This window comes from Empidonax traillii, unplaced genomic scaffold, assembly GCF_003031625.1.
Source record: "Empidonax traillii isolate 1590-97213 ecotype Southwest subspecies unplaced genomic scaffold, ASM303162v1 scaffold302:size813347, whole genome shotgun sequence".
NCBI lineage: Eukaryota > Metazoa > Chordata > Aves > Passeriformes > Tyrannidae > Empidonax > Empidonax traillii.
The window spans coordinates 530925-551352 of NW_020955495.1; the positions used below are offsets into that span (position 1 = coordinate 530925).

At 36.9% G+C, this 20428-nt stretch overlaps 1 long non-coding RNA gene across 1 annotated transcript; it reads left to right on the forward strand.

The window, feature by feature from the left end:
- The first annotated feature begins 439 nt into the window (after positions 1 to 439).
- Positions 440 to 5003, forward strand: LOC114060977. Its single transcript, XR_003572015.1, has 3 exons — positions 440 to 545; positions 3213 to 3339; positions 4599 to 5003. It is a non-coding gene; the product is annotated as an uncharacterized LOC114060977 (long non-coding RNA).
- The last annotated feature ends 15425 nt before the right edge of the window (positions 5004 to 20428 follow it).

Here is a 20428-nt window from a genome sequence, read left to right on the forward strand (position 1 = left end):
CTGCTTTCTGCCTTCTGTTTCCTTATTCAAAGAGCTGGCAACTGAACTAACCTTGTCTATGGTCCATGCTTTTCTCCATCTCTTTGCTTCTCTTTTTTTCGTTGAATTTTTTTTTTTTCGGACAAAAAAATGATAGTTCTAGGAGAATGTAGTTATTAAGAAAGGAGAACCGACTGAGTTGGTAAAGAGCCTCTTATTCAGCTTAAAACTCAGTTAGTCGTACTGGCAGAGGCGACTGGATGTGTGCACAGTACTGTTATTTGCACAATCTAAGGGAAATGAAACAATTTTTTTTTAAACTCTTGTTGTTACAGCACTTTTATAATAGCCATATCCAGAGCAAAAACCTTCAGGAAAAAATGTAAACATTTTTATAAATTTGTCCTGTTGCATAAGAACTGAAAGGTGAAACCAACTTTTTCCCCATTCCGGAATGGGGAAATAGACCAAGAGCACAAAGAGGAGATTAAACTCTCAGCTTTTCTTGAAGTCCTTTTGCAATTAACACAGAAGTGTGGTTTCTCAGCTGGATGCTCTCCACATCTGTAAGTCACTATCTGTTGTCTACTTTTCCACACCATCCAACTCACCTGAGAATCTGCCTTTGATGTGTGTTGTTAAAATGAGTCTTTAAGTTGGATTTTTAAAAGGCTGACATTTAGTTACAGGGGAAGAAAAATCCGCATGACTGTAATGACAGCACACACTCTTTCTCCCCCATCCTTCCAACTTTGGGAATGATAAAAGCAGAGGCCTGTCTTCTTTCAAGGCATTTTCAAACTTCCAGTAAATGAGTTAGCAGGAAATTATTGTCAGAGGCACAACACCATGACTGCCACTGCAGAGTTCCCTACAGAACTGCCATGCACATCAGCAGCATGGCTGGTTTGAAACTACCACGGGTAGTTTGAAACTAGCTGCCTGTTGGCAGGGAAAAGAGGCAGCACACCTTAAATCACTTCCAATATGCAAGATTTCTAGAAAAAAAAAACCAAGACAGTGAAAGGTCTCCCACTGGTAGATTATTATTTGTCACTGCAATATAGAACGTGGAAAATGAAGGTTAAAGTGTTTTCAAACTCATAATTGGTTTGACTGTTCTTTTTACAAAGTTTCTAAATGCTGGTTTTATAATCTCATTATTTAATAATGCAAAGAGTGAAGAGCAAACACTACAGATGAATGTTTGTAAAAGACATAGAAGACTAGTCAATATATTTTAGTTGACGTAACCGGAAAAATTTACTGGGATAATGCTGAGTAGGGAAAAAAAGCAGTAAAATATGTGGAAGCAAATTAAAAGAGGAGCAGCAAGCAATTCTTCTAGAAATAAATGTTTACTTTTTTTTTTTTTTTTTAAACAGTGGACTCACTTTACTTTCTGATGCACCTCCCTAATTTAAAGACTTATGCCTGTATAAATTGAAGAAAATATTAACAATAACTTGTTAATCCCGATGTTGGAATGTAAAACTTCTATGAACATTAGTTTTCAAGAGATGCAACAGTTTTGTCTCTGAGTTCCTCTACTGTGGTACAAAGCCAGGGCACATGAAGTGAAATGGGATTGTGTTCCTTGGGAAGAGCTTGGGCTGCTTTCCCCCTACCAAGAAGAAGACAAGATGGTGAGCATTGTTGTTAATTCATTAAGCAACTACTGCAACACAGCTTGCTTTCAAGGAGAATAAAAACTCTTTTGAGTATTTTAACTAGAAAACAAATGAAGTATTACTATGATCAGCTGTTTGATCTTCTACAGTAAATGCAAAGCAGGAAATGATGCTATAGTAATTCTTCAGGTACTATCTGGTTATGTAAGGTATATCCAGAATAGGATTTCTCAGGCTTGGAACTGATTAGGATGTGTTGCAGTATTTGACACCCTGCCTAAAAATATTTTCCTATGCTTAACGGAGTTTTCCCCTCATCTTTACACTGCAAAAACACTTCAAAGCAATGAAAGGACTCATAAGAGGCATCTGATGCCTGGACTTCCCTCTCCAGCATCCTGTGCCATGTCACAGAGATATTCCTGACAGATGTGGGTCCTTCAGGATCTATATCTCAATCATTCTTCTTCATTGCTGACTGTCAACGCACCAGGTCTATGAAACATGCACAAGAAGACAGACTGAGAGAGTTGGAGTGTTTAGACTGAAGAAGAAAAGGCTTTGAGGAGACATTATAGCATGTTCCAGTACCTTAAGGGGGCCTCCAAGAGAATTGGAAAGGGACTTTTCACCAGGGCATAAAGTGATAGGACAAGAAGTAATGCTTTTAAACTGACAGACGGTAGATTCAGTTTAGATATTAGGAAGAAATTTTTTACTGTGAGAGTGGTGAGGCACTGGAATAGGTTGCCCAGAGAAGCTGTGGATGCCCCATTCCCAGAGGTCTTCAAGGCTAGATTGGACGGGGCTTTGATCAACCTGGTCTAGTGGAAGGTGTCCCTGCCTGTGGCAGAGGGGTTGGAACTAGGTGATCTTTTAGGTCCCTTCCAATCCAAACCACTCTAGGATTCTATGATTCTGCGATCTTGGAAAGTGTACAACCTGTACCTTGTCAAGAATAATTTTTCTTAATTTTGTAATAGCCTGGGACATTGGTCTTCTGAGTGCTGTTTCTGTGGCTATATGTTATTATAAAGGCACAAGTATATGCAGGTCTGTTATAGATGCTGTCTGAGACTAAATCCCTTGGCACCCTGGTGTGAGTTAACTGGAAGTGTTCCCAATAAGCAGTTCTGACACTTTTGTATTTATGTTGTGCAGTGCTTTGCTGTCCAGAAACCTGGGCCAGACTTCTGTCTCAGGATTATGCATCACCTTCTCTAATGAGCTGGAAAACACACCAGAATACGTTGCTTGGAAATTTAGTAGAAATGACCACACAACAGCTACCAAAGGGGAAGATTTTTCACTCATCACAGCTGCCAAAGGAGCTTTGTGCCAACAGGAGAGGCAATATGAGACTGCAGCAAGTCATTAGCAATACTCAAGTCAAAGAAATAGTTTGCGCTGCTACTTCAAGAGTCTCAAACCAGATTTGACTTAAGTGACCTTTAGATTTCCTTTCACAAACAAGCAGAAATAATCAAATTAGAGATGCTTTGAGCACTGGTCTGGGCTTTCAGTTTTCCTGAGGATCCTGCTGAACACTTTTACCGGGCTGGTTTATACATAATGTGTGACCGTAATTTTTTTTTTAAACAGGTACCCGTCTTCCCTTTCCCATCAGCTCAGCCAGCCACGATGCAGCCCAGCTCCATGAGAATACCAAAAGAAGAGTAAAGCAGTTGCAGTTAAAAAGACCGTAAGTTACTCCTTTCCATGATGGTGGGTGAGTAGAGCTTATGTTGATCCAGTTCTTCGTGCTAGAATCCCAGTTTTCTTAATGATTAACTTCAGCCCTCACCCCTTGTCTTTCACAGGCAGCTTTGAAAACATGCAGAAGTACAAAGCAGAATCTTCCCATATTTGCAAGCTGAGCTTTGCTAGCACAGGTTTCATGACTGAAAGTACTCTGTGAGTGCAGGAGGATAGAGTTGTCAGGAATATGATAAAATATGACTGGTCAGATAATTTTTTTTTTTTCCTTTTAGATTGTAAGCAGAGATGCACCATACTCATTGGGGCTAGGGGGTAATCAATGCTTGGTTCAGAATATGGCAAGCCACAGGAATGGACTTATACATCTCAAGAGTTCTTAGGAGAAGGTGGGATGATTTTCTGCATCAGTTAGACCATCTCTATCAGAGGTTGTGCTTTACTATGTTATGCACAGGATGGACTACATTCTTTCTAGTGTAGTGCAGAGTTTGCTCTAGATTCTTTGACAATGGGAAATCAGTAAAATAACAAACAAAAGCTAACAAAAACAAGCAGTCTCTGTCCTGAGGCTCGATCTAGGCACAAAAGTATAAGCATTAGTAAGAGTACAAGATCACTAAAGTCTGCTGCCTCTGGTACTGCTAACAGGTCTTGTCAATTGAAAATGTCTCAGCAGCATCTCTCAAGGACATTCCACATCCCTTTGTTTTCCTCAAGGAATTTATCTCTCACTAACCTTTAAAGAGTCTTATATCTTTCCTCAGCTAGTGTTTTGAATCACTGCAGAACAGTTTGAAATATGCATCTGTATAGAGAGTGTATCAGGGTAAAACAAATTTTGCAATTTGCCAAATTAAATTCCCAGCACGTTATCATGCAAGTGTGTTATGTTAAATATCTGGTTATCTGGCCAGGGTAAAACATGATTTTTTTAAAACTCAATTTGTATATGGCATTACCAACATAAATATAAGCTGAGTGCCAGATTAAAAAAGTTACTGAATTCTCATTAAAATAATAATTACTATGTGCCTAAGTTAATCTGCACTGTTAACTACTATTCAGGTACTGTTTTCTTGCATTTGAAGTTTATGTAATTTAAGTAGCTCAGGACTTGCCTCTTGACATCTTTTAATATGCTGAGGGAGAATCAAGTGTGTGGGTTTCCATCACCTTGATTAGCCTTGCCATCAACAGGAGAAACTGTGATGCAAGTAATCACAGCAAAAATAAGATCATCTGCTTTTTTTTTTTTTTTTTTTATTTCAGGCAGAGCACTGCCAGTTTGCAGAGGAGTAAAATTCATGCCAATAAGAAGATTAAAGGCTGTTTAGCCTACCATCATTTGTGGTCCATGGAGAACTTGAAAGCAATACGTTTTACCAGTAATAGCCTCATAATTGTGAAATACTAGTAACTTGTTTTCCTGAAATGATTGTAGCTGCCCATACCTACAGGCTGTAAATAAAGCTAAGTATCACAAAGGAGAACAGATATCAGGCTCACAAGTAAAAATGTCTGCTTTCAGTATGAAAATATCTGATCTAAGAAACTTGAAGCTTGAAAAAATAATTGAGATTATTCATTCAGCCCTACCTTTCCTCCTAAAATGAAACCTTTACAGAGTTGCACTGTCAAAGCAAAATGGTGGGTCTAAAGATAAACTAAAGAATTGTGTCTTAGTTACTGACTTTCTATTAGCTGAAAATCGTTATCTCACGTAGGGCACCAAGGGTTATTTATTAGAATCACCAGATTCATTCAGATGTTACCCAGCAGTATGTGAAATGCAGCCTTGCAGGTTTGCAATGCTTCCAAGAAACATAGAATCATAGAATGAAACAACCTTTTAGGTTGGATAAGATCACTGTTAACCCAGCACTGCCAAGTCTACCACTGAACCATATCCCTCAGTGCCACATCTTCATTTCTTTTAAATATGTGTAGGGATGATGGCTCAACCACTTCCCTAGGCAGCCTGTTCCAGTGTTTGACAAGCCTTTCATTGGAGAAATTTTTTTCATCTGAAAGAAAATCTCTTTTCATTGCTTTTATTTTTAACTAACTTTTTTTTTTTTTTATCTATAAAAAATTCAGTTAATGGAGAGTTGAGTATAATTTGATTTAGGGACCTCAGAAACCACAACAACTAAGAAAAAAGCCCAAATTCAAACTTGAACCTCTGGAATAGAAAAACTCCAGGCTGGGAGCCATCAGCTGAAAAGCATCTCTAGAGACAAGGACCTGGTGGCTCTAGTGGACAACAAGATGACCAAAAGTCAACAGTGCACTCCTGAGTTAAAGCAAGTCATCAGCCTTCATATCCAGGAAAGTGATTCTTCACATGAATTTGGCACTTTTGAGACCATATCTGGATTATTGTGTCCAGTTCTGGACTCCCCAGTACAAGAAGAACATGAGCATACTAGATTGAGAGAAAAAGAAGAATCCTGCAGGTTATCCTTAATGTCTGTGTGGAAATCAGAGGCCCACCATGTATTTGTATGAAGCTTACCTAGTGCTCTTTAAGGACAGCTGTTATAGTTTGAGCTTTCTAAAGGAAACCTAGTGGTTTACCCAGTTTCATAGAATCACAGGCTATCCTAGGTCTTCTTCTAAGTGGCCCACAGGGATCATCAAAGTCCAGCTCATAATCCTGCACAGGGCAGCCCCAAGAACCACTCCTGATGTGATTCTCATATGCCTGAGAGCATTGTCCAAATGCTTCTTGAACTCTGGCAGGCTTGGTTCATCTTGAAGAACTAGTCTTACTAGAAATGACACTCACCATCAATGTGCCAGCTCATACGAAAGCTCAGAATTTCCTGTCTCTGTCACTGTTTTGTGTCCTTCACTGTGGACAATGGCAATCTGTTTGCTGTTGGAGTCCTCCTGCAATTCTAACATCTGTTGTCACATTTGTTCCATTAAGTTCTGTGCTGGATGTAGCTCTGTCATCCAGTCAACTTCTTTAAATCAGGATAGTACCATTTGTTTACAAACACGTGATTACAGTGAAGGCAGACTATCTAGGCTTTTTTTTCCCTCTTCCTTTCAATCCTGAAGACTTCCACACGCCAGTTACATGTGCAAAGACTGTCACTTCCATAATCTAATCAGAGTATGCATAAGATCACTCAGAGGACTTTCTTCCCTTTACAAAAGTTTAAGTGACACAGTCACATTGGGGTGTTTTATCCTAAGAAACAGAAAAGAGTACCTGAAAAAGTAGTTTAAAAGAATACCTGAGAAAGTAGTTTATTGCTCATATTCTGAAATATTATAATAATTACTTTCTACGTGAAAGTAATCAAGATGAATTTGTGCTGTTGTTATGTGAAGTCAGTTGTTGTTTTCTCCCTTATGCAGTTATTCTTTCTACATAATAAAAAATTCTCATCCAAAGAGAAGTCTGCTTTCCAGCTGAGTCTGAGTCTCCTACAGGGAAAGAGTTTTTTTGTTATTGCTGATTTTCAGCCATCCCCTGCTGATATCCTGTTGTCCAGTCAAAACAGAATGAATTTGCAAGAGGTTTTTAGCAGCTAAAAAGTCCCTGAAGCTTTGCTGTAAAATAATACATACAATGTACTGGAAAGCAGTTAAGCCAACAGTGCTGGAATATAAAATCGTAGTAACAACCACTAACCAGTTTGACACACTGAGTTCACTATTGATTTGAAACAATTTCACATAATTCTTGTGCATTGTCAAAATGGGAACTGGATGTAATAAATACACTAGCATAATTAACTTATAAAAGAGTGTTGAGTGAAGCAAATAATCACATAGAAGTTTTAAGTGACTCATAAATATTTGGTCAAATTTCATCTTAGAGTGGTGAAAGCCTTGTCTGTTTTGTCTGAGAATATTGTGGCATGCCTAAGAGCAATCAGGTATCTAAAATGACTTAGAATGCAAATGAAGAATTAAAAAAACCCCAAAATGTTTCCTAATTAGTTTGACTCACTAGATTGCCTGTGGACTGTCAGTGCTGATGTGAGGAACTGGCAGATTCATGCACAGTTAGAGACAGATTCTCCTAGAAGCCACCAAAATGGAATCTGAAGATAGTCTACAAATACACAGAGTGTTGTCACTACTGAGTCCTGTGAATCACATAGGTCAGAAGAGCACAGAAGCCAGTGTAGATTCTGGATGGAACACAGGATGGAGGGCTAATATGAACATTATCTGTATTTTTAAATCAGTTTAACCCAATTCTTGAACACAGTTGAATGGACACGCTTTTCCTTTCTTTTAGTATGTAAGTGAGGCAATGTGGTGACACCAGTCAGAAAAGCAATGTGGGAGTCACGTATGTACAGCATGCTGTGCATCTGTCATACACAGCATGCCAGCACTTATGGATCCAATACCATTGAGCAAATCTATTCCTTATCACATTTTGATGGGGCTTTTTAGATCTTTTATTGCTGCAATATTGCAGACCATAGTCAGCAATACTAAGATTTATTTTCATGTCTCCTGCATGGAGTCCCTGAAAACAAAATTGGTAGGATATTCTCAAAGAGTTGCTTCCGAATGGGCTGCCAATCTGAGACAGCAGAAAGGACTTACCCTCTATGGTCTTATGTATTATTGTGAGACATTTTAATCAAATGAAAATTTTGTCGCCCAGTTTTTTCTGTATTATTCTTCTTTCTGTCTTCATGATTTTCAAAGCTTTCACATATTTACATATTTCATTAAAGATTTGTGTGAAAAAAATGATACAATCACTGTTGTGCCGAAAAAAAATTATTAAAAAAATAAGATCTTTGTGATTTATTGCCAATTCAGACAATTAACCTGTTGCACTGAACATTAAATTTAAATTGTTTTATACAACAAAAACATCTGGAATACACAAATGCTTTCCAAATATTAACTAGTTATCCAACTATTTTTCTATCCCTGTTACACTGCAAACTTGAAAGGGCATATTACAGAACCAAACGTATAGGGTATTAGACAAAAGCAATGGGCCAAATTCAGATTCAAAGCTCAGCCAGATTGTTGTGCATGACTCAGTAGGCTTTTACCGTCTCATACTTAAATCATGTAACAATATGCTACTCATTGTTTACAGATCTTCCCTTGTAAAGGTGAAATTGTTCTTTTCTCTGTGGTACCATATCATCAGAGATCTGAGTTACTGAGAAACAAAGCTAAGCTCTTGGAAAGCTAAGGAGCACTACAATGGAGGAATGTAAAAAATTTAGGGGTTCTGCTAATCTCAATTACAGCCTTATCTGTTATCCAAAGCTGGTATTAGTTACATGAGAATTAGTGTCTTGAGCCACCTAATTTATTCCACTTTTTTTTTTCAATTTTGAATTGATCAAGAATACAGATATTTTGCTGGTCACAAGGTTAGAGGTTGAATGTTATCATATACAGCTTAACTCCTTATTACCCTATTTTGTTCCTAATCCATTCTTGATTTCATGACTGCAATAGCTCCTGATTGTGCTGAATAATCCAGTAAAGAAATATTTAGATATTTTTTTCTCCTATAGTGAAGATCTGACATGAACAATCAACTTTTTAAATCATTTTTTAAGTTATTCAAGAACAGCTTCATTTATCTGAGATTTAATCGATGGAAAGCACAATTTTCAAATAGTTCTTAATAGCATAGAAGGTGCTATGTAATACATAATGATGTTTTGCCGTGAAACTGTTGTGTGTGAATGTTGTTTTCTATAAATAGTGTTTGATCTAATGGAACTTATTTTAGAACTCTACTGAAACAAATCAATTCCCTCTTGAAACTTTTCCCAGTATCATGTAGCATACTAAACCCATAAATTTTAGTTTCTAAAATAGATAATTTTATATAGTGCTCTACTAGTTTCTGAAGATTTCTGGAGTAACTATAGTAGAACTTCTCTTTATAAAACAAATTACTTTTATTCTCTGATGGGGCCTTGCTCTGCTAAAAAAGTCAACTTGATAATAAAAGTTTCCATTAGGAATCACAGTTTTAATATGCCAGGAAATATTTATATTTCAATGCTTGTGAGCTCAAAGATTTTTTTTTAAATTTTTTTACATAATATTGAAATAGAGGATCAAAGAATACAGTGCTTCTGCACCTGTGGTACACAGTTAAAGGCATCTTAGTACTTTCTTTCCTGCAATCTACCCAGTAGATTGAAATATGTTGTAATCTGCTGTAATCTGCAGCTCATTTTCTCACAGACCACAATGATTTTTTGGTCAGTTTTCTCCTCTCATTCAGTATGTGGAGGAGAGCAAGAAATTCATATGCCAGCAACTCCCTACACAGTTGCCTACCAAACATCAAGGCCCCTGAAGTTGACTAGTATCTTTTCTCTTTGGCATGCAGTTTTTTCTGTGCATATCCATAATACCCTGTGTCATTGCAAGTCAGAAGCATTGGTGAAATCCTCTAGCATGGCTCATACCTGAAACATACAGAGGTCTAGAACTTAGGGTGACATTCATTTCACTCAACTTTGCAGCCTGTTTCAAGAATTTTTGTCCCCCATGTGTGCTTCACGGGAAGCACAGGCACATGAGGAAGGGTTCAGATGCCTAAAGGACAAACAACTTTTTTCACCTTCCACCTTTTTTATAACTATCCTTCTTGGGTCTCATACAGCTTCAAACTGAGTTGAGGGTGGATCTCAATACCCAGCTCATACCCTTTTGTGCTCCTCACACCTACTTGTATGAATAAATATTTTTTTTTTTTTACTACTGAAAAAAGGAGACAAAACATAACCTCTTATAATTACAGAATCAGTGAAGCTGAAATCTGGAACCCATGTGCCAGCTAAGTGGTTAATTCCAAATGACGTGGTTGATGTTAAAGGAAAGATGCAAACAACTGCAATCAATTTAGAGCAAGCCACTGAGTTTGATTACTTTGAAACTGTGTTTCTTGTTAAAAATCAGCCTTAGCCTGTGATAAGAAGAGATGGCAAAATAATTTTTAAATGCATTTATTTTTAATACTAGAGGGAGACTGTCAGACACATATTGCCAAACAAAAAGCATTTCATATGGCAGCAGTGGAATGAGGAAAAGCAATAAGATTCATATTGTCATTTTTCACAGGTGACTTGTTTATATTTTTTTAGAGAGCTATTAGACTCTCTGAATGGTTAATGGAGAATTGTGTATTCATAACCTATTCTCAAGGGGTACTTCATAGCTACAAAATATTTTAGTCTCTCCATTGTCTTCTGGTTCTTGGCTCCCTGATCGTGAATGCTGTACTCATTAGTCCAGCAATAAGCACTACTTTAGATTAAAACATTTAGTTCCCCACAAACAAAGTCTAGGTGCAGTTCTGGAGATAATTCAGGCCAAAAACCATTCTCCAAAGATGGTATTACCCTGCACAAGCTAAAATTTCTGCATTAAATTCTCCCAATCCACTCTCAGTAGGTTTTGCTGCCTCAAGCAGCCTTACACGTCTCACCAAAACAGGTAATACATGGCTTGTGTTTCATGCTATACAAATATTGCTCTTGGTAGGTTGAAACAAGATCCTCATATTTTTTCAGACAATTACAACTAGAATAGACAAGCTATTAAAAATCAATTATTTTTCTCAGCAGCCAGGGCACCACATAGGTCCCTGAGAAGGAAGCCCAGGGCTAGTGTGGGTGCAGCCAGCTTGTTTGAGCGGAGGAAGTCCCATTGTGGACATAAACTGCTTCTGCAAATCTTGAAATTATTAAGAATTTTGCTACTGTTAGCAATGTGCTGAATCAGGGTGAGATTGTCTTTAATATAAATGTACAAACCTAAGATGAACAGCTCAACACAGCTTTTCTGCTCTGCAAACTTGGCTGCACTTTAGAGAAGCTGAGTTCATTCATGAGAGCTGTTCTTACAGTTTTGAGCAGCACAATCTTTCCTTACATAATTATACTTTTTCCTTCAATGCCTAGCACTTTCTTAAAACTACTAGGCAGACACACTATTTTATGTTATTTCTAAACAAAGTAAAATTCCTTGATTCCTATGGTTTAATTAAAGGAAGAGATTTAAGTAAGTACTGATTTCTATGGGCCTTAAGCATATACTTCCATTAGCATATAGGTAAATGTACTGCTAAATCATAATTCTGGGGTTTTTTGATAATAATTGTATTATCTGTCCTGTATTAGTCAGGCTAGGTCACCCATGCCCAGGCTATTTTCGATGTCTTCTTCATCTCATCCCTCTAATATTTGTTCTCTGTTTGTCTTTTTAGTAATTTAGATATTACTTCTTTGTTTACTTTTAGAAGACAAACCTTTTCATGATACCAGTTCCCCATGTAAGCAGTCCTTTTATCACTTGCCAAAGATGAAACATCAAAATCTGTAGTTACTGAGGAATATGCTTCAAATCTAAAGAGAATTGACTTGATTTTTATTTTACAGTTAATGTGATCAACAGAAATACTACTTTCCAGGCATCTTCAGTCTCATGATACCTTTCTGCTGCTGCGGTCAAGATAAAACATGAAACACTAGACATGAAAATAAAGCATTAAACATAAAACAGATCTCACCTCTCTTTAAAAACCAGTCTTAGAAAGAAAATATTCAGCAATGATATTATAAAGATACTTCATAGAAATCTGTAACACAATTACAGACAAATGCCTTCAGTCATTGCAATTTCATAAGCAAGGACTGTAACAACAACCCTTAGGGATGAAGGGGGAATTTTCATTTCCTACTTGGTTTTCATTTGGCCCTTTTGGGTAAAGTAAGACAATATTCAGAGCCTATCACCACTGTTCTTCATTTTATTGCATTTTATTGCAGACCTGTGTTTGCAAAGAAGGCAGCAGAGACTCTTTGAGCCTGCCATCCAAGATCCACATGAATACTTCATTGATATATTCTATCTGGATGATAGAAGCAAAAGAGACAATTAAACAGTACTTGAGGACCACAGAGGCACAGCAGGGTAAAAGACAAGCTGTAGAATTAAGGCTTTAAGAGGATCCAGGGTAGAAACTAAGGTGAGAAGATGCTGTCTGACATTACTTGAGGCAGACCTGGTATCATGATTCTATACTGAGTCTTTTAACTCAGAACTGTGTCACCAAAAGGGTAAAGGGTTTGCCTTCTGCTGGTCATGACAAGACATAGCTATGTTCTCTTTGCTAATGCCTGGGCACTATGTCACAACAGAGTTTCCAGAGTGCTTCGTAGGGAGAGGCAGAGATGAATGTGCAGACGTAGTCCATTCTCCCATGATCACACAGTACTTATTTCCACAGCTACTGGTCTGGTTAACTAATACCAGTTTCCAATTGTTAGTATAAGAGAACTGTTAATTCTGTAAATGCTTTAATACTCCATACATAATAATTGCAAGAGCAAGAATAACATAAACTAGGACTAAAAAGAAAAAGGGTATCTTGTACCTAATGGCCCATTACATCCCCCCTCAGCTTTTAGGGATTATTTATATGCCATTTGTATTACAGTCACATGCAAAGGGCCACCACTGCTATATACTGAATCATAAAACAAATGGCAGTATTTTCTTTAGCACTGTTAAGATGGTAAGCATATGCTTGCAAGTATTGCACAAATCACACCATAGCAAACATTTTCAAATGGAAGCCTGAGTAGCCAATGGGCTCTACCTCTCAAACAGCACCTATGTTATATATTTATAGGTTTAACCCTGGCTTTCTGAGAGGTAGATTTATGATTGCTTTAGGATGCTGTATCATGTTTCAATTTAAAGCCAAACCAAACCAAAACCCCCCAAGCAAGGCAATTTGCTTTCCTTTGAATTTTAGTTCATTCTAGTATCCAAGAGGAAAAAAAAAAAAAAGGATATATAAGAAACTCACAAGAAAAAGGATAGAGAAGCTAGGATATACAACATGATAGGATCTGTACAAACTCTAAACAGTTAACCTCCGTTGTCTTATTTTGCATTGTGTCTGATGTGTATATGGACATGTGTATCTATCCTTTTCCTGTTTCTCTCTCATTATCACTGATTGTCCCCAAAGTATATCTTCCTATATCAGGCTTGTAGGCAGTATAGGCAGTACCTTGTCTTTCATCTTTATATAACCATTCTCCCCCTCAGTTTTCAACACAGCAGCCTGCTTCTTCCTCTCAGCTCCCACATGGCAATCACCCCCTCTTTGCTATATGGCTATGCAGTCCCTCAATTCTCAGCACATACCCATATCTATCTTCTCATAAATTCAGGAATACACCTGTTCAGCTTTTGTTCTGCTGGTTTCTACATTTGGGAAAATGTGCTGGGACTCCTTATGTGCCCAAGGGACAGATTTTAAGTAATACTATCTTAGAACAAAAGAATCATATACATAATTTGTTTAAAATATCATCTCATAAACTTTCTTTTCTTAAGTTTGGAAGATACACTGCACTTTGTTATTTTAAGATGGCACATGTGAAATATAAATGGGACTGACCCAACATAGGTTGTGATTAGTGCTCTTTAAAACCTATAAGCACAATTTTCATTTGTGCTTGAAGATACCTGTGAGAGCATATGATAGCAGATATACCTAAGAGCACACATTCCTACTGATTAAACTGGTGTCTTTTTGCACATATAATATCATCAGACACAGTCATAATACCATTACCTGCAGCATACATTCTGAAGGCCTATCTTGACTTTGTTTCCTCTTTTTTCTTCCCTCAGCTTTGTGCTTGCTTTATCCTTTCTCACTCAGAGGCTTTGTGTCTCCTCTCTAGCTTGAGAATGAAAAAGTATGAACACCAAAAACTCTGCAGGGAGTTCAGGAAAATCTCTATTACAGTGCTGTTTCCCGCAGTTTTCATGGCTTCCTACACAGACAGAACCACAGAAAAGGTGCAGAAACTAGGTCAATTCTTCCAGCTTTGCACTATACAGTATGTGGCTGTGGGGAAGCTGAAGGACTAGTATGTCCAACAACAATAAAGCAATCCCTGTTGAATAGGAAAGAGGAAGAAGCATTTTTCATTCCAGATATTCAAGGATTCACCTTACTATGGAGTTCAGCTTTTGTTTGTTTAGGGTCACTTCAGCTCCTCTGCAAAATACAACTAGCAACTTCTAACAATATTATTTTTATCTCATAAACCTGTCAAAAGTACAAATTTTGCTATAGGTACATTTTTCAAAACTATTCACACAACTGAAAAGTAATTATTATTCTGATTTTTTTTCTTTCTTTCTAATCCATGTTTTCCCTTTGCTGCCTTCTCCCTCTTGCTCCCTATATGAAACTCAGAAAATTCAATAATGCTCAATTAAAAATTAGATCCTCTAAAGTATGGAGCAAAAACTGTCAAACTGAGTACCTACCTGAACTTTCAAAATGTTTTTGGCAGCGCTAAGGTGTGGATCATCCATTCTCCCAACAGAGACTCTGCACTCTCTGGAGGATCCCTGCCAGCCTGCTACCATTGGTGAGCAAATCCATTCAGCTGCCTCCTCATCACATACAGCCACTGGAAACTGTAATCAAATTGGATGAGAGGAGAGAGTTCAAGTACCTTGAATTCCTTAAAATGTTATGAAGCGAGGCAGCCAGCTAGAGAGAAAGAGTATTTGTGTCTGTGGAAAAGATCAAGAAGCTTGCTCACCACTGGACATCAAAGAATCAATATAGGCAAGATGTTCTACTGACTGAATTCCAGTTGTTCTGCTGCTCTGGGAACAATTTTTTTAGCATCTGTGTTAAAAGTGAGGGAACTTTCTACATCTCGTGATAAACTTTGCTTAACCACTTTTACATTATTGGTGACTTCCATCTAGCTAAGTGATTATCATGGTGTTGTGGAATGCATTTGTCCCTTCTGGGTTTATTCCCTTTAGCAGGTTTAATACAGTGTTTTACTACCAAAAAAAAAAAAAAAAAAAAACAGTCCAGGTTCTTTACTAAGAATACAAATTTAAAATATTTCAGGCTGGTATTTTTATTTTAGTTTTGAGGCATATTTTTTTGTACCTTTTGTTCCTCAAAACACTTAAATAGCTCACCTAACATGGGAAATAGGTAAAAATGTTATTATTCTTTAACAATTTCTATCTACCAACTTCTGCTGTGTACCAGCTTAGACAATGCTCAAATCTGAGATGCTGAAACCAGAACTAATACTCCTCAAAACATATGTAAAATATTTTGAATCATAAAGACATTATATATACTTAAGTACTTTAGAATAAAGAAAAGTGTATTTTCTGAAAAGCTGTCAGATTTTACATTGCTTCAGTTTTCAACAAAAGGCTTTAGACCACTGCCAGACAGAAGTGGAAAGCTATGCTGATGTTAAGAGGGAACAGAGGAAATATTCACATAGTAACTTAAAAGAATCCTCATTAAACAACCGAAACTCATACACATAGAGGATATTGAGGTTTCATGGTTTTCCTCTGCTATATGCAAGAAGTAATACTTTATATTAAGTTACTTTCTGTCTTAAAATGATTGAGCCTCATGTTTTCTGCATGGTTTAGTACTTTCAAAGTGGGACGAGTAATTATCTCTTACATAACAAACCATCTGCATGGATATAATTAAACATTTGCTCAGTTGTATTTGATATTAAACCAGAAAAAGAATGTGTTTAAGAAGCATTTATCATGCAAAAGATGTCAAAATCAGCTAAAAATCCATCTATAATATCCTGGTTAGTTGCTAAGCTTTTGAAGGGGTCTTGAATAGATCTCAAATGTGATGCTGCATAACTCAGGTTGACATGGTAACACGCATAGTAAGGAAAATCTCAGCTTTATTATCAAATTCATTTTAATTCCTTCCCCTTTTCAGCTTCTGGAGTAAATGTATCTTAAGAGTCTCTGATTATAACTTATAATTATTTGGCATAATTAATATAGTGTGCTAGTCTTTTATTTTGTAGGCAAGAGAATAGTAGCAGGTCTATGAGATGAATCCCTAGCAGCATTTTTTTAATGACCATGTTAAATTTAGAGCTGTTCTGAGAGAGATTAGGTGTATTGCTTTGTTAATGGGATGTTTGCTATATTTGGCTTGATCCGGCAGCACCATGCCTGAGGAAACAGGCAGAAAAGAAATTTTCTCAATGTAGGTATTCTAACAAACATATAAGCTGTTAAGGGTCAGTGACCACAGCCATAGATCCTGAAAACTCTTGTTGAGAGGACAAAGCCAGAAGAGCCATAGCTTGAGAAGAAGGCTGGAAGAATGATAGCAGGACCCTGTGAGTTGCAAGGACAAACCTGAGACATAGTCAATACTTCTGGTATATTTGGATAAACCCAAGGCTTCATAGATGACCGTCACAAAATTGTATGTCTAAAAGGAACACAAACATATCTTTAGATTGTCTTTTTGTTTTAAAAAAAAATCTTTCTAAGAGCTTTATCTCTTCTGCAAAGCAAACCATACTTCATACATTTCTTAATTATCTTCTTCTGTGCATGAGAGAGCACTACAGTTTGGTGTATGGTGTGGGATGTGTCTGGCACCTTATAGCATGTGATTGAGCAGAGGGAGGAAGGGAGGGAAGGAAGTGACTGCAGAGCTAGGATATCATCTGAGGAACTTGATAGTCAGACTAGGAAAGCAAAGTGCTATACTGCATGAACGCATCAGGTACAGACAGAGATAAAGAGGAGAGATGGGATTTGTTTAACTGTGTGACACTTCATAGGTCTGCTGGATACCCAAAGGTACTCAAAGTCATCCAACCTTTTCAGTAAGTTATGGATGACAGAGTACTTCAGCTCCGAGACTGACTGAGGGACAGGAGAACTGTGAGATTCCACAGAGGATAAATAAAGTCAGTGACCCAAAAAAAAGCTTAGTTGAAGCTCTCCCTGCAACCTTGTCATGGGTTACTCTTCAAATCCCAAAGTAACTGACTGCTTAGACAAGTGAGATGTTACCACCACACTAGACAGCAGTGTTATGGAGTGAGAAATTAGTGCTTAAGTTTGGCTTTACAGAGAAACCTCAATTTACCATGGAAATATTGACGTCACTGTGAGAGATCTTTTACAATGGACATATAATTAAGGAATTAGAAATACTTGAAAAGGAACCTGACCAATGAAAGAACAGAAAAGATCTTCCTCTTCTGTGATAACTGTGTAATTAACAAGATTAAAAAATGGTTGAAACTAGCTTCTGTGAGAGCTTCTGGCTCTATAGTAGTTCCACATATCTATTTAATGTCTGATTCCTTCCACAATGGTATTCCAGAGCACCAAAAACCAGCCAATTTTTTAAACTGAGAAGTAGGTTTTCTGTTGTTTAGATAATTCTAAATGTAATAACTCTGATAAAATAAACTGAGGAAACAAAACAGTTTCCCCTAGGCCTATATCAACCAAAAAGGAAGAAAGAAAAGATAAATTTTATTGTCACTATCTACTGCAATATCATCAATTAATTGTTAAGCCTAAAGAAATACTCCTTTTTCCACAATAAATTCCATTATTGAAACTTCACAAACTTAAACCATGCATGATTTAAGGTTCTTTAAAGAGGTATAATTCTGTTTGTGTAAAACAGCCATTTGTAAATTTTCGAGGGATATTTTACATTAAACTATTGTATGCTAAAGCAAAATTAATTAGTTCTTCAAAACAGAGGACTCTGAATTCCATTTTCACGGCAAATTAGGTTTTGCTTTGTTACTATCTAAGACCATGTGGTTTAACTTTCTTAATACCACTTTCCTTCCTATCAACAATTGTTTGAATGTAATCTTAAGAATTGTCTCTGAGTTCTTCATGGCTATTAATGGCAATAACCTCTTTTTTATCAAAATTCATGTGTAATGCTGTATGTGAATATATTTCACATTGAGTGCACCTAAATCTTCAAAATATAATCATAGGGACAAGCAGAAGAAGAGTTATCATCCAGCTACCCTATTTTCTTCTAAACCTCATTAATTTCCCCACCTAAACATAGTTACCATATAGATAACAATGGCCTTATTTCTGACTAAGCTGACAATCCAGAGAATTTTAAAATTAGAGCAAACATCAATATACCCCAGCCCAGAGCTTTTGCCTTACATTTTCTAACAAGTAATTCTAAAACAACCACTCCTGAAGATATTTAAATTTTAATCATTCCAGATCATTGTCATTTAGACTGGCTGAAAACTTTTCAAGGTCAAGTTTTTAATGAACTTTTGGGTAATTCTAGTTTGCTGCAGTAGAACTGGAGGTACCTGGAACTGCCCAAAAGGGTAGTATGTTGGGCCAATTTTAGCGTTGTATTTGGGTTTCTGAAGTCTGAGTACACTTTTAGGCATTTAAATTCTTTCTTCAGGGGAAGGTGAGAAGACTATCAGTTATGTTTAGTTGCCTTCTGTTTAGTTTATCACAAAGAGTCTCTAACTTTCATTCTTTTTCCTTTGTGTATACTAATTTGGTTACCTGTGCATCCCTGACACAATCTGTGATGACTGTGGAATATTATACTTTGATGTGATTTTATCTTGAGCCATGTTACCACAAGAGTCACAATTACTCCTTCAGTAAAACACTGCTAATTATAACAGTCTGCTCTATCAGACCTAAAACTATTACTGCCCGTATATGTACCTTTGTTTTTCTTTAGTAATATTTAGTATTGATATCTGTGATAATTTGGTTTGTCTTTTACCTGAAGAAACTTACAACAGTGCGCAACCTTATGATGGCCAAGCATACCTAAATTAGCATCAACAGAGATGTTATTAAAGAGTACTTCTCTAGAATTTACATTTTCAATTATTTGGAGGTAAAATTATTTCCTGCTTATCATCTTAAAACAGTACTTACTGTTTATCCATGCGCTGATGGTATTAAACAGTTAGGCTGAAATCTCTGAGATTACCATGATAGTTTGGAGGTTGAATCTCCTTTAAATTAATCAGAATTTGACTTTCAGCCATAATGTAGATAGATCTTTAATTAAAGGCAATGGAATTCATTTTACCTGCTGCTATTCTTTGTCATGGAGTGGTTGAGTGGAAGAACTGCCATGTCAGTGAAGGAGCCTTTTCAGATCATGTAAGCAGCAGACCCACATCCCTCCATAGTACACAACTTGCATGATGAGAGAAGTGGTAGTCTAGTTACAGTATCAGCTGTTGCCTTACACCCCTAACCTGTGAATGAATTGTGAGAGAGGATGGCATCCAAATCTTCACTCAGAAAAGTGCCCAAAGGATCTGATTCAGGTTGTAACAGGAGGTGCAGAACTCAGCAGACAGTGCTTGAAAACCTCATATGGCCAGTGCATTGAAAAATTAGCACCTAGAAGGTGAAAAAACTACTCCTATACAAGAAAAATTTGAGACATCTCCCGGATCACTAATGTCTTCCCACTTAATTTCTTCTCTTTGAATGACCTGAGATTCCCCCCATTGTTTCCTGTTTACAGCCCTCACACATCCTTTAGTGATTTGGGACGCATTGGCTGATTACTTACCTGAGGATGAACTATGGCGTATCCCCTCTTCTTATAAAATCCTGCCTCAGCTACTATGATGTTCCAACCCTCTTCTGACTTACAAGATCCACAGGGCAAAAAATATTATTTGGGGATTTACTTCAAAAGTGCCAATAGCTGGTGAAAAATCTCACCCTCCAAATCCTTTTGGGAAGCAGGTCCTTTTTAAAAGTAATATTTGTAAAAATTGTGTTCCAACTTTAGCCCCTCTAACTTACTTTTAAAACACCGGTAAACAAAACTACTACATATGCTCTTCTTGGGTCATTAAAAAAAAAAGAAAACAGTTTGTGTATTTATATTCATAAAACATTCCAGCTTTCTCTCCAAATGAAAAAGACAGTCCTGAAATCTTAAGCTTAGAGCGTGTGAATACTACTAAGATTGAGTTAACGTTATTGTTGACATACATATCCTAAATTATTTAAAATGCTGCTGCTAAAGGTTACCAGTCAGCAAAGAATATCAATTCACTTTAATTAGTTTGAACAAAACACAAGCAAAAATTAAGATTCTGCACTTTAGAATCATTCTAATTCAGCTTCTTGGAAACCTGGAAAAGAGAAAGATTACAGGAGCAGTTTACTCAGATATGTATCTTTCTATACTATATGATGATGGAGAATATTTTGGAGGTGGA